This window comes from Carassius auratus, chromosome 42 (genome assembly GCF_003368295.1).
Source record: "Carassius auratus strain Wakin chromosome 42, ASM336829v1, whole genome shotgun sequence".
Lineage (NCBI taxonomy): Eukaryota > Metazoa > Chordata > Actinopteri > Cypriniformes > Cyprinidae > Carassius > Carassius auratus.
Genome location: NC_039284.1, coordinates 7,634,766 through 7,644,472, shown reverse-complemented (window position 1 = coordinate 7,644,472; position 9,707 = coordinate 7,634,766).

Genomic DNA, 9,707 nt, shown 5'->3' with positions numbered 1-9,707 from the left:
ATGAATTTAACTGAATTGTGTCAATGACACGTCCGGGTTCCTCAATAGACCATATTCTTCATTCTGTTCAATTATATATTCCCCGATCCTGGTAAAATGTATATTTTTTAGTGATGAACAAAACTAATGTAAATGTTTTGTTTTATATTGTTTGTGAATGTATAATGTGTTTATATTCATTAAAAGAAGAAAATAAGACTTGGAGACGAATGTGTGTACACAGGCATTAGAGGGAGAGAGAGGGAGAGAGAGAAAGGGGGTACAAGAGATGCTAGACGCGCACCAGCCGTAATTCATAGGTGAACCGTCAGAAAACTGTCAAAATCATGGTACTCCCGTGTGAGATACGTTTGGTTTTAATTAAAAATGGCTTTGAAGATATTATGATTGGTTAGTAAATTCGGAAGAAAGTGAAGTGTAGCGTGCAAACGAAGACGCTGTGAATACTTCCAGGTCAGGAAGGTGATGTGAAAACATCTCTTTCCTGCTCTCTAAAAAAAGAAAAAGAAAAAAAAAGATCTTGTTTTATCTGAAACAGTCGGTTTCAGTATATTTTTTATACGGTTTAATTTATAACCTTTTTTTTAAAAGAACGGAATGTTTTTTCAACCTTAGTTAAATTGTTTTTAGATTATGTATATTATATAAACTATCTAATGTTATATATATATAAATGTGAAATAATTAAAATGTGTTGTAGATTATATAATTATATAATGTTTTATATATAAATGTGAAATAATTAAAATGTGTTTTAGATTATATAAATTATATAACTGAAATGTTTTTCAATCTTTAATTGTTTTATATATATAAATTATAGGATGTTTTATATATAAAATGTAGAACACACCGACCCCATTTATACACCGCTCATGAATGTAGTGGGAGGCGGGAGAAGCCGAATAACCACACACACACACACACACACATAACCGTATAACTGTGGTAAACTTCAAACAAGCTAACTGACACAAACTTCAAACAACTTCTGTCAAAACCGCATGATCGATGCGTGGGGAGTCTTTCATATACCGTTTTAATTTAGAACTAACAGGTCAATAGGGTAAAACTTTCTGTCAAAACCGCATGATCGATGCGTGGGGAGTCTTTCATATACCGTTTAAACTAGCCGTCAAAACCATGATTTAGAACTAATTAGGTCAATAGGGTAAAACTTTCTGTCAAAAGCACATGATCGATGCGTGGAAAGGTCATAGGTTAACCCTTGAAGTCGGAAAGTTCCGCCCATCCATCATAAGGTTACCGGAAGTTCAACCTGTCAAAAGGTCAAAGGTCAAAGTCATAAATCATCATGACAGAAGGTATAGAATAATAACTACTCCCACTTGAGCGGTCCGTTAACAGTTTTAGTAGTTGTGGTTGTATCAATAACAGACCACTATATGGTGCAATTGAAGAATCAGGGTTGTATTGCAGGGAGCAATGTAAAAATATACATGGCGGGGAGGAAAAAAAGGTGCTATGAAAAACTACCTCCTCTCGATGACTCTGCACCACCCACTGCCATTGGATGGAAAGCAAAGGTCGCTAACCCCTCCAAGTCTTGCTGAACAATGTCTGCCCTCGCTGGATGAGTATATTCCTCAGCCGGGCAAGGGGCCTCAGCTCTGCACCGCATGGCCATGCTCCAGGTCGTTCAGGCCAAACCTTTCCTCCAAGCCATTGACAAATCTGGACCTGACCCCGCAGCTTTCAAGGAGATGCACAGTGCTTACAGACCTGGCTTTGCGAGCTACGAAGCCTGCTTTTATCTTTTAGCTTGTAGCTTTGCTTCCTAGCTTTAGCTTTTAGCCATGCTTTAAGCGTTCTTTGAGTGCGGTTCCAGCGTGCTTCGGCCTGCACGCCTGCTGCTATTTAGCCACGATGAGAAGAAACACCACCTAGTCTCGTCAAACTTTATTCCTTTTCTTTCCCGTTTGAGAGTTTTGTGTTCTGAGTTAAGTTTTGTAACGTCGAGTCTCCGACGTCTGACCTCGAACTGCCGAATGAGGTAGTGAGCGGTGAGTGAGCAGACCAATGCTGCACAAGTGATTCGTGCATGTCATCATATAATTAGTTGGGTTCATAGTTCAGTGGTGCCTGGGGAAGAAGAGGGGAGGGGGGGGGGTGGCAGGTTCGGGAGGGAGTTCAGCTTCCTGACAGCCTGGTGGATGAAACTGTCCTTCAGTCTGCTGGTCCTGGCCTGGAGACGCCGCAGTCTCCTCCCTGATGGCAGCAGGCTGAAGAAGCTGTGTGATGGGTGGGTGGGATCACCTGTGATGCAGAGGGCTTTGCGGGTGAGACGGGTTCCATAGATGTCCTGGAGGGAGGGTAGAGAGACACCAATGATCTTCTCAGCTGCTCTCACTATGCGTTGTCTTTCGGCAGGATGCGTTGCAGGCGCCATACCACACAGTGATGCAGCTCGTCAGGATGCTCTCGATGGTGCCTCTGTAGAATGTGTACATGATGGGGGGTGGGGCTCTGGCTCTCCTCAGTTTGCTGAGGAAGTAGAGACGCTGTTGTGATTTCTTGGCCAGTGTTGCGGTGTTGTCTGTCCAGGAGAGGTCCTCTGTGATGTGCACACCCAGGAACTTGGTGCTGCTCACTCTCTCCACAGTCGCACCGTTGATGGTCAGAGGAACATGCTGAGTGTGTGCTCTCCTGAAGTCTACAACAATCTCCTTCGTCTTCTCCACGTTCAGAGAGAGATTGTTGTCACTGCACCACCCAGCCAGGCGGCTCACCTCACTCCTGTAGTTTGTCTCATCTTTGTTGCTAATGAGACCCACCAACGTCATGTCATCTGCAAACTTAATGAAGAGGTTGGAGCTGTGTGACGGTGTGCAGTCATGGGTCAGCAGAGTGAAGAGGAGGGGGCTCAGCACACATCCTTGGGGGTCCCCAGTGTTCAGTGTGATGGTGCTGGATGTGTTGCTGCCGAGCCGTACTGCCTGAGGTCTTCCAGTCAGAAAGTCCAACAGCCAGTTGCACAGCGAAGTGTTGAGCCCCAGCTGACTCAGCTTGTAGATGAGCTGCTGAGGGATGATTGTGTTGAATGCTGAACTGAAGTCTATGAACAGCATTCTGACATAAGAGTCCTTTTTTTCCAGATGGGTGAGTGCTGAGTGGACGGCAGTGGAGATGGCATCATCAGTCGACCGGTTGGACTGATATGCAAACTGGATGGGGTCCAGGGAGGGTGGGAGGGCAGACTTGATGTGGTGCATGACTAGCCGTTCAAAGCACTTCATGAGGATGGGGGTAAGTGCAAAAGGACGGTAGTCATTGAAGCAGGATGGAGATGGCTTCTTCGGGACTGGGATGATAGTGGTAGTTTTAAAGCATGTGGGAACAACAGCCTGTCTCAGTGAGATGTTAAAAATGTCTGTGAAGACATCAGTGAGTTCTGCTGCACAGTCTTTCAGTACACGCCCAGGGATGTTGTCAGGACCCGGAGCTTTGCGGGCATTGATCCTGCTGAAGGATCTCCTCACGCTGTCTGGGGTCAGAGTCATCACCTGGTCGCCGGGAGGAGGTGGAGTCTTCTGTGCAGTGGTGCTGTTTTGTTGCTCAAAGCGAGCGAAGAAGGTGTTCAGCTCGTTCAGCAGAGAGATGTTGTTGTCACAGGTCCGTGGTGGGGGCTTGTAGTCCGTAATGGTCTGTATCCCCTGCCACAGGCTCCTAGTGTCTCTGCTGTCACTGAATTGATGAGCTATCCTCCTGGAGTGCTGTCTCTTAGCCTCTCTGATGCCGCGGGACAGGTTGGCCCTAGCTGTTCTCAGGCCCACCTCATCTCCAGCTCTGAAGGCAGCATTCCGTGTCTTCAGGAGTCTGTAGACCTCCCCCGTCATCCATGGCTTCTGGTTGGCCTGGACAGTGATCGTTTTTGTGATCGTTACATAATCAATACACTTATTGATGTAGGCAGTGACAGTCTCTGAGTACTCCTGGAGGTCAGTGGTGTTATTGCTTGTGGCAGCCTGTTTAAACATGTCCCAGTCAGTTGTTTTGAAGCAATCCTGAAGAATCTCTGATGATCCTTCTGGCCACACTTTAATCTGTTTGTGAACTGGTTTGGCGACTTTAATGAGTGGTCTGTATGCAGGCATTAGCATAACAGTGATGTGATCTGAGGCTCCGAGGTGGGGGAGGGGGAGGGCTTTGTAAGCTCCTCTCTGTGTGGTGTAAACAAAGTCCAAAATGTTATTACCTCGTGTTGGTGAATTTTTGGAAACACACTCTTAAGGTCAGCATGGTTGAAATCCCCAGCTATGATGAGAAAAGAATCCGGGTGTGCTATCTGCTGCTCACTGATGTGCTGGTACAGTTCATTTAGTGCGTCGTTCCTGTTGCTGGTGATGTTGAATGGGGGAATGTACACTGAAATGAGCAGTATAGCAGTATATTCCCTCGGCAGATAGAACGGCCGGCACTTAATAATCATAAACTCCACCAGGGTTGAGCAGTGTTTGCTGATCACAACAGTATCGCGGCACCACGCGTCATTGATGTAAACACAAAGCCCGCTGCCGCGGGTTTTTCCTCCCGCGACGAGAGCTCTGTCCGCTCGATAGCACGTCAGCTGGTCGAGCTGAATAGCGCCATCTGGAACGCTGTTGCTGAGCCATGTTTCCGTGAACAAAAAAACACAACAGTCTCTTACAGTCCTCTGAGTTGAGCGTAGTAAACGAATGTAGTCCAGTTTATTGTCCAACGAGCGTACGTTAGCCAGTACGATGGTTGGGACAGATGGCTTGTGTGGGTTAGCCGTTAGCCTAGCCCGGATACCTCCGCGCTTCCCCCTCTTCTGCTTCCTCTCACGCCGCTTGTGGCGCCTCCGCTGCGGGCGAGATGCAGTAGTGGGGGTCGATGATGGTGAAGGCCTCCGTAGCAGATCGAGATCCCGCAGCTGTTCCGCTTGCGCGGAGTTTAACTGTAAAAATGTGGTTTTGCCGACATCGAGCAGAAACTCGCGACTGTATTTGCGCTTACAAGACAGGTAGACGCGACGACAACGTGCAAAAACACTGCGACTCACAAGACAAAAAACACAAAAACACTGTTCTGTCGGGACAGAGAGAAGCCGCTGCGTGTGGACGCGCCGCCACACGCGGTTGTTCATGTCAATGCAATTTAACGTATTGCTGTAAACTTGGGATTTCACATTTCCATTCTCTTAAACTCATCTTTCTCTAACTTTCGATCTTCCTGCAACTTGTGTGAATGTGTGAGTGCATGTGTCTGTGTGTTAGATTAGTTCATATGTCTTAGATTTATCTAATAAAGCCTTATTCATATTGAAAAGCGAAGTATCTTGTGTTTTGTGCTTACAAGTTAATGTCTTAAACTGCCGATCTTGTTACTGTGCTAATTGATAGTGTTTTCACTATACTTTGGATATTAAAATCCAGCGCAGATTTGATGTTAAACGGCTCATTCAGTGAATCGCAGGGCGTCTCAGTGCTCAGCCGTGAAACAGTGATTCTGTTCAAATTCCCTTTAAAATCTTAAATGATTCCCTTTGAGCTAAATTTACCTGTTTCCCTTACAAAGTTCAACACTTTGTATGCTCTGGAGGCTGCAAAAAAAGGTTAGTTGACACTATCACACTAGCATACTTCTCCTTGGGTCTCCAGACCCATAGGAGTCAGAGCCCATTCCACTCAAGGCATGGCCTCGTCCTGGGCTTGGTCTAGCGGAATTTCTATAGCAGAACTACACTTGCTTAAATACCATCATATTACAACTGAGATGTGGCTGGTTAAGACAATAATTCAGATTAACACACAAAATATTTTTGATTTATTGGTGCTCTGTCATGTAGTGCAGCATCTGGTTTACTAGTTAGTAAGCATTACACCCATTAGTTAGCAATGGATACTCAAATATCACCATAACACATTTTTCAAAATTGTAGCTGGGAGTGAAATGACTCATTCCTTGGTGATTTGTTGTGCCTGATTTGCAAGTAACAAAAAATTAAGGTCCCTAGTTTTCTAGTTATAGTGCCACAGAACCTTACAAAACCCAACCTTACAAAACAAGCAAGAGCCGCATAGTAAATTAAGATTTACACTTTTCCTTAATGCATTCAATCACAGGACCACAGAAGCATCCTGCAGAAATACTTTAACAAACGGAGGGGAGGCTCTATGGGGATGGTGTGAGAAATATTTTTTTGGCTGCGTGGGCTGCTGTGGCGATAATACATGTTCAATAGAACTGTTTCACACTCTCTTTACCTTGCTCCATACTCCTGAGAGCAATGAAAAGTGATTATTTCTTTATCCCAGAAACAAACAAGCACATTCGCACACTGTGGCATGTATTAAGGCCCGTTTGACTGGTTGCTGGAGAGCTGACCTAGTTTTCTTATGCACCGACATTGATAAACAGGCAAATGAGTTTGGATAAAAATAACGTTAAGAGTAAAATAGGGATCAAAGACAGCCAGCGGTGCCAAGGATCCCTGAAGATAATCGGGTTTTGATTAGCCAATCTGCAGATTCTAGGCACTCTGCTCACTTTAGCCCCAATGTGGTGGAGGATTTCATTAACTGATAATTTGGAGTGTACAGTAGTTTTGAGAGGGCGAGAGCTAGCCAAAAAAATACAAATAAATGAACGTAATTATTTCTGCAAGGACAATGCAGATGAGCAAGCCCTCTGGTCTCTTTACTCTTAAATCAGTTTTCTGACCCCACCATGTTCCCTATCCACTGCACAAAGATTTGAAAATCCCAGCTAAAACCCCATCCATTACTGATAATGTCACAATAGGCCACAGCTTGCAGTAGAGCTGCCTTTTAGCTTTAGTGAATAGCAGACAGTTATACAGAATGTAAGAGAGATTTTGATTGTGTGGCAGCTTTAGGATACCGTTCAGTGACATTTTAGTTCTTCGCTGGGAGCAGTAATTTCTTTCAGACAACTCTCATTTTGTGGAACATTGTGTGGGGGTGCACCTGTTTCTATTAAATTTGTTTTCTCAACTGCTTCAATCAATATCAATCACAGCAAACATGTTATGTTTGAACTCTAACGTCTCTAACCTGTTTTTACGTTTGATGTGAGAACCAACAAGAACATGCATTTCCTTGATTTTTTAAGCAATGTACATTTTCCCAGTATATATATATCTATCTATCTATATATATATATATATATTAGTGCTGTCAAAATTAGCGCGTTAACGCATTCGATTAATTTGAAATATTTAACGCGTTAAAAAAAAATAACGCAATTAACGCGGTTGCAGTTTTTTTTATTTCCAGTTGTGGCCTATGTGTGTTCAACATGCAAAGAAATATGGATAAGACCAAGGAAGGACTTTTAGACGGAAAGTTTCAGTATAAAACTCTGCTGGATTACTCTTCAGTCTGCCACAAGAAACATTAGCCTACTCTTCATTAAGTCTGCCACAAGAAACAGCAACATAAAAATCATGAACTCAAATGTCATTGTTTAAAAAAAAAAAAAAAACAATGACTGTAACAGTGCGTAAATCAGACCTTTCTGTAACGCTAACGTTAATAAACTTAAACGAAAATAACGAAATAATTATGTAGCGGAGTATTTTTGTACACAGTGTCAATCACTCCTGTGCGCGTGCATCACTGTCCTTGCAGCTGCAGCAACTTGCGCTCTCTCTCTTCATCAAGCTTTAAAACAAAAAGGGGACAAAAAGATCATATTGTCTTTGTGCATAGGCTATAGATTAATTAGATAAATGAATATCTAAATTTGTGCCTTGCCGTCTACGGTATTTTTTTTAGAACTTAGAAAGAAGATGCTGCAGCCAATGAACAGCCAGTGGGGGCTGCAGGACGACTCAACCTCCGCAGACAGTTTTTAATGTTTATCAGAAAATAAATACTGAAGATTTTGCTTTAGTATAACTCACAACGAGTTTCACACACCTTCTCCGGCCACGTTGAGTTGTTGACACTTAACAGTGGGAAAAGCGACACATGCGCTATTCACTTGTGTAACTTAAGGGTGAATGGGTAATGTAGTTTCTGCTCTGGGTGGGATGAATTAGGAAGCTTGCATTGTGAAGGGCGCTCTGAAAATCGGCAGTGCAGGTAAAAGATCAAAACCTCTATTAAAACAGATGTCCAAATGAGCGTACCGGTACGCTACAAGCACGTTCTGGGCGCACGGAGAGGTGGCGGTACGCTCAAGAGCTATATTTGGAAGTGGCGGTACTGAGTACTGGTGCATACTGGCCCACTTACAGCACTGGCAATGACTATACTTTGGAATTTTTTTGCAGTCCACTTAGAATTCAACATGGAAATCATTTTAGTTTTTTATTGGCATTGATTGTTTTGAAATTCAAATGGTACTTACATGCCTGTGTTTTTATTTCTGTAATAAATATGGCTTTCAAGCCAACAGTTAATTTTGAGGATATTGATGGTTTATTGCAGGTATGTTGTTTACATGAGAAAATCTGTTACAAGTTAAACAAACATTCCAATAAACAATCATATTTTGAATTTAAATAGTTTCTTTGTCTTGAGTTTACATTAATTATTTACATTTTACATTTACATATCCAATATCCAAGTTTCAGTCTTTTAATTGCGATTAATCGCGATTAATCGCGATTAATTTTAAAAAAATTGTGCGATTAATTAGTTATTTTTTTTTAATCGATTGACAGCACTAATATATATATATATATAGATAGATAGATAGATAGATAAGATAGATAGATATGTGTGTGTATTTAGAAATGATTAAACTGAACATGTCCACTGAATATGTAAACTAAAAAAAAAAAAAAAAAAACACTAGCAGTGTGGTATGTGTATAAAAGCAGTGTTGAATATTGTTTTAGGTTAATGAAACCTAACTAATTTATGAGTGAGTGTGAGTGAAGTGACATTCAGCCAAGTATGGTGACCCATACTCAGAATTTGTGCTCTGCATTTAACCCGAAATGCACACACACAGAGCAGTGAACTCTGTGTGTGTGCCTATAGTGTGTATATATATATTTATATATATATATATATATATATATATATATATATATATATATATATATATATATATATGTATATATCCTTTATAATAGGTAATAGTATGATGTTTCATTGAATTCCAACCAAAAACGCTGACCTGATGAATCGATGGCTACTTGCTCTGGAAATAGATCCAAACACACCTGTAAACACCATCACGAAGTATTTTGTTTGCTCTGAACATTTTACTGTAGATAACTATTTTGAAAAAATGCAAGTTGCCACACGGACCATGAAACGTGTGCTAAAGGATACAGGCACTCGGTTTCTGTCGGCATAGGTTGGCATGTACCAAATTTACACCACCAGTCCGTGTTCGTTCTGATTCTCCCTTCGACATCAATCTTTTCGGCATCTTTTCTTACAGCTTCCAAAGTTTGTAACTCCTAGACTGTGTATTCTGGCTCAAAACTATATGGTTTTGGATCTTGGTTTGATACACATTAAAATTCCTCCTTTGTCTGACAATTCCTCAAAGTCAGCCATGATCACGAGTCACGCCTACCTAGTTAGTCACGTTTGTTTTGTTCACGTCTCGTGTGCTGCGCTAATCACTCCGCCCAAGTAGCCACTCCGCCCAAGTAATGTTAGCTGTGCTCCTACGCCCAGTGAGAATATAGTTCGCAGTATTTATACGATTAAAAATGGTCTCTGTCTCATATAGCCTTG